The sequence below is a fragment of the Melospiza georgiana genome, chromosome 9, assembly GCF_028018845.1.
Source record: "Melospiza georgiana isolate bMelGeo1 chromosome 9, bMelGeo1.pri, whole genome shotgun sequence".
Taxonomy (NCBI): Eukaryota; Metazoa; Chordata; class Aves; order Passeriformes; family Passerellidae; genus Melospiza; species Melospiza georgiana.
The window spans coordinates 15,582,938-15,590,860 of NC_080438.1; positions in this window are offsets into that span (position 1 = coordinate 15,582,938).

Here is a 7,923-nt window from a genome sequence, read left to right on the forward strand (position 1 = left end):
AATCTTATAGCAACAAGCAGATAAATAACAACATTAAATACTTAAATTTGAACGTAATATAACATCTAATCTCTTGAACATTTTGTAAATTAGTACAGTAGAGTCTAGAATAAAAGGCATCAAGAGTGCCAAGGAGACCAAGAGACTGAAGTTTTGTGTACATAACAGTGTCTTCAGCTTAGATGCTTAGCTTTTAAAACCTTAATTGATGCTGTGAAAACTACCTTCCCTGCTTACAAGAGAGCTAAGCCTGCACCTTCTAAAGACAGACAAGTCTGTGTTTTCACTCCCTCCTTTACTACCTCCCTCTCCATCTCCCCAGTTACAGAAGACTTCCCTATCTTAAAATAAAACTTATGTTTGCATACTGAAGCAAAAGCGTGATCAGATTCCAACCAGGTAAGTGTTTTGATATTTTTCAAACCGCCCCTTCCCAGCCCCATGTGTCCTTGAGCTGCTGAGTCAGGTCCCAAAGGCCAAGTAGTCTTAAAAAGAGAAGCCTTGAGTGTTTCCTTAAGACCTGGTTTGAAGATTCTAGCTAACCTGATAGAAATGTGGTTTTAGTTTAAGAGTAAAAAGCAAATAGCTTACAATGAATTACATCACTAGAGAAGTCAAAGCTTTTGGCAAAATATCACATCTTGTGAGAATCAATCATTTTTCCTTTTTTCTCGGTAAGAAGAGATTATATGCTATTAGTCAGTGCTCTCTAAAAGCATGCATTAAAGACCCTGCTGAAAAGGCATCTATTTCCTCTTGTTTTAGCTCTGTTTTAGTATAAAACCTGTATACACCATACACTGTACAAGAACAGCAGCTTGGAGAAATATTAATACACCACATACAGAACAAAGGCAGAGAGTGTACCAGGTTCTACACACTAAGAACATTTCATTCTTTGAAGCCTTTTTCACAGATTTTGTTTAGGTGACTGCCAATAATCACACTGAACATTCATAAATAATATTGGAATCTCCCTTAGGTAATTATATTAAGGCTACACAGAACAGAGCACAGCCTTCTTAGGGCAAGTAGCACCATCTCTTCTTTCAAAAGGACAACTGATCCCATAAAGACACCTCTAAACCAGCATTTCTGTATGTTTAGGATCTCTCTTGGGATACATCAAACAAACCTTAGTTTATATAAATATTAGGTGTTGAGAAAACACTGACTTACAGCTATTACCATAACAAACACCAACCACTCTTGGGTAATTCAAACCTAAACTTCCACCCTCAAAGCAGATCAGTCATACCTTTTACCTTAATTTTAGGGAAAGCCACAACTACACTCGTCCCTCCCAAAAGATGAGGGAAGAAGAGAGCTTTAGAAGGCAGACAGAGTAGTCTTTATAACCTACTCACACCCTCATTCTCTGACAATAGCTCCATCAAACACCTGCAACCCCAACTAACCCTGCCCTATCAATGGTTCTCATTGGCAAGCCATCAACATAGAATAGGAACAGCTGCTAAGGGCTAAAGCACAGCAGCTGGATACTGGTGCCAGGGCTGCTCTCTTGGTAGCCAGTAAGGCAGAGTAGAGGGACACAAGAAGGGGAGTAGATACACTTAGATGAATTTTTGTTTGATCTTACCTTAACTTCTAAGTCTCAAATTTGACATCATGGGAATGTTTATGTTTTATCAATTATCCTGGGTCACACTGGGTTATGGTATAAGAAGATTGCATAAATAATATGTCTGGTTAGGAGTGGTACAGTACTCATATTTTCTTTCACTCCACCAATTAATTAGTTAAATTAAAACCCAAATCTATTTAGTAAATGCATAGAAGTATAAAAATGAGGACCAGGTTGTTTTATAATAAATTTAATTTGTTGTCATTAAAGCCACAACTACGTGGAATTTAGCCAGCTTATTTTGAATTTTGGTTATTGACTAAGCATTTGTTTCTCTCAGTACGCCTGAAAAGATTCATCCCCAGCATGCTTTAGTACAAGGCAGGTCTACAAAATCAGATTTCTGTTTAATTTCTTGTACCATTCCCATTTTTCCCCAATTTGGGATTGAAACCTGCTTGGATTCTCACCATGAAAGTAATTAATCTGCATTCTTTTTTTATTTCCCTTTTTTTTTTCTCACCAAGATGTCCTGGCGACTGTTGCTTTAAGACTACTGCATCACCCTCACAAACACATGAAGCACAAATAAAATTGAAACCTTGTGATTGAAAACTTTGATATATTTTAATTTGTAAATGTGGAATTGTATTTCCCAAAAGTGTTCACTTTCAGCATGTTAAAATTGGTGAGAGCATTTAAAGCACTGCTTCACCTAGTAAATGCTGTATGACAGGACCCCTAACTATGCAAACAACAAATACTTAAAGAACCACTGGAAACAGAGTAACAGGAACTGAAGCTCCCCACAAATAAAACATGATTACAGGAGTCAGCTTTGCATCACATTAAGACATAGAAATTGAGGTTAATTGCTACTGCTTTATGTCTAGGCCAAATATGGCTCTGGATAGCACCCTGAATTTGGAATAACCTATCTTCAACAGAGTTGCCTTAGGTTTTCATCAGGGTAAATGATAGCAAAATAGCAAAATGCCATTTCCTTGTGCTGTTTAACTCACTGTATCATTTTCCTAGATATTTGTAACTTTGTTCATCTGTGACTCCATGGCAGAGTACCCACGAAAGTTGTAAAGGCACGTACAGGAAATGACAGTGAAAAAAATTCATCCATTCCAGAAAGTTGCACTATTCCTGCTTGCTTTCTCACCCGTTAGATTGTTCTCACACCCAGAGGAATCTCACACTTCATTCACTCAGCCTTCAGCTAGTGTCCAACCAAGGGGCTATTGCAGAATGATGCCTGACTGAGGAAATATTACATCGTCACCTGATGCAACTGGCAACTATCTATTTCTCTCTCTGAAAATGAATTTCTAAACTCTTTCATTGCAATGGAGTCAATAATTTCTGTCATTCAGTTGGTGAGATGCTCCCTGCACCCCTGCTGTGGCTCTGTGAATAAGCAGCCTCCTCTTCCTTGCTGTCCCTTCTGGCACTACAGCTTCTCACCCAAAACAAACGTGTCCCTCCACCTGCTCTGCTCCTGCCTGGCCTCATTGTTCATTGCATTGGTATCTGCTTACTCCTTGGACTTCTAAGTTTTTTCTTTTCCCATAGTTCCTTATAAATTACCTCCTCAAAAATAATTTTACTGTGGCCAGGCTTTCATTTTTGATGGCCAGCTTGTTTCTGTGCTTTCAGAGATCATAACTGGATGTGGATGTGGGGGCTGCTGTGCTCTGAAAGGGAGGTATCCTGTGAAAATTTCCATTCCTCTGTAAACTGAGCAGGAAATAAGCCCTCAGTTACTAGGCTTCTCTATATAGCACTTGAATGCATTATTCTGAACAGTTCAAGTATATGTCAGTTCTTTGTCCCATCCCATGACCTTTGGCCATCTTACAGAGAGAATGGGGAAAAATTTCAAACTCCTCTGATGTGGAAAAGGGAACTCTTTTTATTGTGTATAAAATTAGCAGGATGAAATTCTCAGCATGCTTTTCACAACCAAAGATTTAAATAGCTTGCCAAGGGAAAATGACTGGCTTGTTCAGTATATTTTTGTACTCCGCAGGATGTTGATACTCAATATCAGTACTAAATTTGTGGTTATTAGAACTAACTAGGGTGCAAAGAACAGAAACAAAATAGTTTACTAAGTCTGATTTTTGCATTTTTTATTTTCCTTCATGTGATGCCTTTTTTATATATTTCAGGAAATAAGCTGTTCTTTTTTTTCTAGGAAGTCTTCTAATGTTTTCTTAAAGCAACAGTACATGATAAAATCCTATGTGTTTAGCCATAAATCAGGGATCTTGTTGCCATCATATGATTGAATGCAAAGAATGTGTATTAAAGTTTGGGTTCTCCCCATGCTGTCAAGCTCTTCTTGTGCTCTATGAGAAACTGAGGGTGGAAAAGATACATCCACAGCCTTGTCTGCTCACTGAATTTAATTTGTTGAAGTAATGTTCTTAGAGTTGTTTGAGTCCCTGAGAAAGCAATCTTCTTCTGAGCAAAATTTGAATTTTTAAATCCTCTTCAGTGGTGGCTTTGTGCAAGCTGGGGTGGCTCTATATTACAGCTGGCTAGGGTAGCATACATGTTATTAATTACTGTGCCTCAGCTGAAACCTGAGAACTTTCTGAACAGCTTTAACACAGTTGCAAGCTATTATGTGTTCATACCCTTCGTGATCTAAGCTAACCCAAAGTAGATCTGACCAAAATGAATTTCAGCAGTCATTTCCATGAATAAAATTGGCTCAAAGTTATGCTTGAAATGCAAAATTTGAGGTGATGATTGAGTAGTTACATCCCCAAGCTATGTGCCTGATTTCTCTGTGAGAGATAATACCCTTGCAGCAGAATTGCATAAATTTATACTTTCATGAGCTCTTATCCATTCAAATCCCAAATCATTCACCAGGTACCAATTGGAGATCCTTAAGAAAATACTTCTCAGTTTCCTGTTGCACTGTTGCAGTTTTCTGCCAGTAGATGTCAGCTCAGAACTGGTGAAAGTTTATTCTGCTTGTTTCAAGGTAATTAGAACCAGTGGTTCTGTGACTTTGGCCCTAACTGATAGTATCAGATTGCTTGTTCAGAACATCAGAAAGCATCATGTCACTGTTCAGACATTGAATGTGTGACCAGTGTGACATTTGCACACTTGGACATTTGTAAAGAGAGAATTCAGACTGAATTAATTGATTGAAAAAAAATAAAGCTAGGTAGTGAGTTATTAAACTTGAAGGAAAAAATTTTCAAGATCAGACTCTGATTCCAAGTTAACTCCAATTCTAGATTATGCTAAGAAGCACCATGTTGCAGAGGGTGGTAGTAATTTGTGGCAACCTCTCTGCTGCCAAAAAAAAAAAAATTACTGGAGCATTCCTAGGAGTCTCTGCCCCAGTGAACTGGTTATCCCTGTGAGACAATGTGAGGGAGAGATCTGCTTGCTGCTGGGAATTTTTTTCCCCTTTCCTTAGAACTGCAGGGCTAGTTTGCATGTGCATATGGTTGTAATTTGTACATGCTGCTGGAGCAGCATTTGAGAGGCAACCCTCTGACCACTGGTGTTCACAGTAGCATGGCAGTGTGCATACAAGCCCCTGCTGGGACAGGAGGAGCTGTACTTCTCTGTACACTGTGCACAGGCCCTGTGGCACTGCCTTTGCTCGCTTGATGGCATCTGCTCTGCAGGCAGGCACAAAGACATGACATGTTCTTGGCACATGGTCATGTGTTCTGTGAGCAAGCATGGGACAGTCAGTCTTACCTTCAGAAGTTTCTGCTTCAGGGGTAGAAGCATGCTGTTAGTGCACTTCCCCACTTTCTCCTGAGGACTCTGGAGGTCTGCCCCAGAGATCTGAGTGCCTCAGCCACAGAGCTGGGCTGTGGTATGAGAAAGCTTGCAGTGCCCTGTGAGGCAGTGACTTTAGCCCACTGTCATATCCTGATGGGTGTGTTTCTGAGTCTTGCCTGCTCAAATCCATGTTTTACAAGTAGGTTGGCTGCTCGCACTTGTAGGTGAGTTGTTTATGCTGTGGAGTTGGTATTTGGTGACATCATTGGCATTTTCTCCTTGAAATGCAGAAGTCATAGGGCATGGAGGACAGACAAGGATACAGACAGGTGTGTGAATGCTGCAGTTACTGTGCAATACTGTGAAGGGACCCAGGCTTTGGGATCATAGAATCATGCAATGGCTGGGGTTGGAAGGGAGCCTAAAGATCATCTGGCTCCACCCCCCATGCCATGGGCAGGACAACTCCTAATAGACAGGTTGCTCAAAGCCCCATTCTGTCTGGCCTTGAGCGCTTCCAGGGTTGGGCCATTCACAATTTCTCTGGCCAACCTGTTCCAGTGCCTCAACACTCTCACAGAAAAGAATTTCCTCCTAACATCTAAACTAAATCTCCCCTCTGTTAGTTTAAATGCCATCCCCCCACATCCCGTCACATTATTTGGGGTAGGCTGAAGCCATGTTGTTATTGACATCTGGGAGAACGAACAGTTTGGTTCCTGCATTCAGGGCCAGCCCTGACATAGTGCAGAGTGTGGTTTTGGATGGAACTGGGAAGAGAGCAATGTGAGAAAGGGCTGTGAGGAACATCATAGGATCTCCCTCTTTTGCCTCAGGTCTGTGCCCTTGCCCGAGCTATGTGATACTTGTACCCATTCCTGGCCATATCCTTGCTAGTCCTGATCCTCAGCTGGCTGCCTGGCTGTACCTGGCACTCCTTGGTCACCAACTTCTGTGACAATCACTGGGTTATGAGCTGACCCTAGTTACTGTTGGCAGACCTGCTCTTCTCACGGTGCCTGGGGACTTCAGGATGGGGACCTTGCTGGTGACGCCATTGTCACCACTGACTTTGTGCTTACTCAGCCTGGTGGAGCAGCCAGCTCCTGCTGCTCCCTGACACTAACCTGCTGCTACTGGGTAGCTATCACAGGCTGATTTATCTTCTGTAGATTACAAATCAAAATTTTAAAATACATGTATAAATTAAAATTAAAACTTGTCTTGGCAGTTCAGTTCTCTGTACTAGCACCATGGAATCTGTTAACTGATTAATGATGTGTCTCCTCAAAATTCATGAAGATAAGAATTTATAAATTATTTTCAGAGATTAAGCTTTTGAACTGGTGTCTTATAGATGTTATATCTGCTCCCACTTGATCCTCTAAAAAGAGAAAAGAAATACATAAATTCCAAGAAAACATTATTCCTGTTTTTTGCAGATTGCAGCCTAAGTCAATGCACAGTTGTGGATGTCAATACAATAAATTCGATTCCAGGATCTTTAGGATATTAACTGCCTGTTTGTTTAAAAACTTGTTTCTAGTGACCTTGCTCCTTACCATGTGTCATTACTGGGGTTTTTTTGGAGGTGGGGAGGTTCCTCACTATTGCTATTGCTCAACAAATGGAATTTTTTTAACATCAGAGAGCCAAGTTTAGTAGAACTGGCTGTAAATGTTTGACAGTGGCAAGAGGTGATTTTGTTGAAGTGCATTGAAGGTTGATGCTGATGACAAAAATCCATTGGGGTACCAGCGTCCTCAGGACCCTCAATTAGACTGAGTTTAAAAACCTTGCACTGTAGAGCCAGAGGTATTTCTGTATGGCTTACTTTCAGGAGCCTGCTTGTTTAGGGGGCTGATATGGGCAACCAGAAAGTGCCATTGCTCCCGGGGTTGGCTCAAGATGGATGGGGAATTAAGATATACCCTGCATACCTACTTCCTGCACACCTACTTCCAAGGGGCTTAGGAAATGAGTTTCTGAGGGGAGCCATAAGGGCTTGAACACTTTCAATAAAATTTTAATTAGATTTAACTATACAACCCTCAGTTAATTTGTAACATGCTTTATGGGTTTATAGGTTTAAGGAGATTTTTAGGTGTTAAGTGACCATATGTTTTACAGGCTTTAGGTTTTAGATGATTGTGACATTTTGCAAGTTTTTGAAAGTTTAGTAATTCGTCCCTTGGTTCTTCTGCATGTGCAGAACCCATATAGTAATGTATTTTAATAAAAAAACAGATCATTAAACATTCAATTAAAGCCAACCATTTAAATCCTACTAGGTGCTTGTTCACATACAGAGAAAATAACTCGAGTGAAATGTGATTTGAAAAGATATGTATCTTTATGTGCTTAAAACATTTAAAATAGCTATAGTGAAATTATGTGAGCCCCTGATAAAGTAATAAAGGTCAGTCTCTGTGGTAATGGATATCTGAAGAACTCTGCATTCCCAGACTTGAGCAGTTCTTATAACTGTTTGTGTGAAATGACTTGAAACTGAGCATATGCTGGTGCTTCAGGGCAGTGGCACTGTGCTGGAGCTGGTAGAAAAGCCA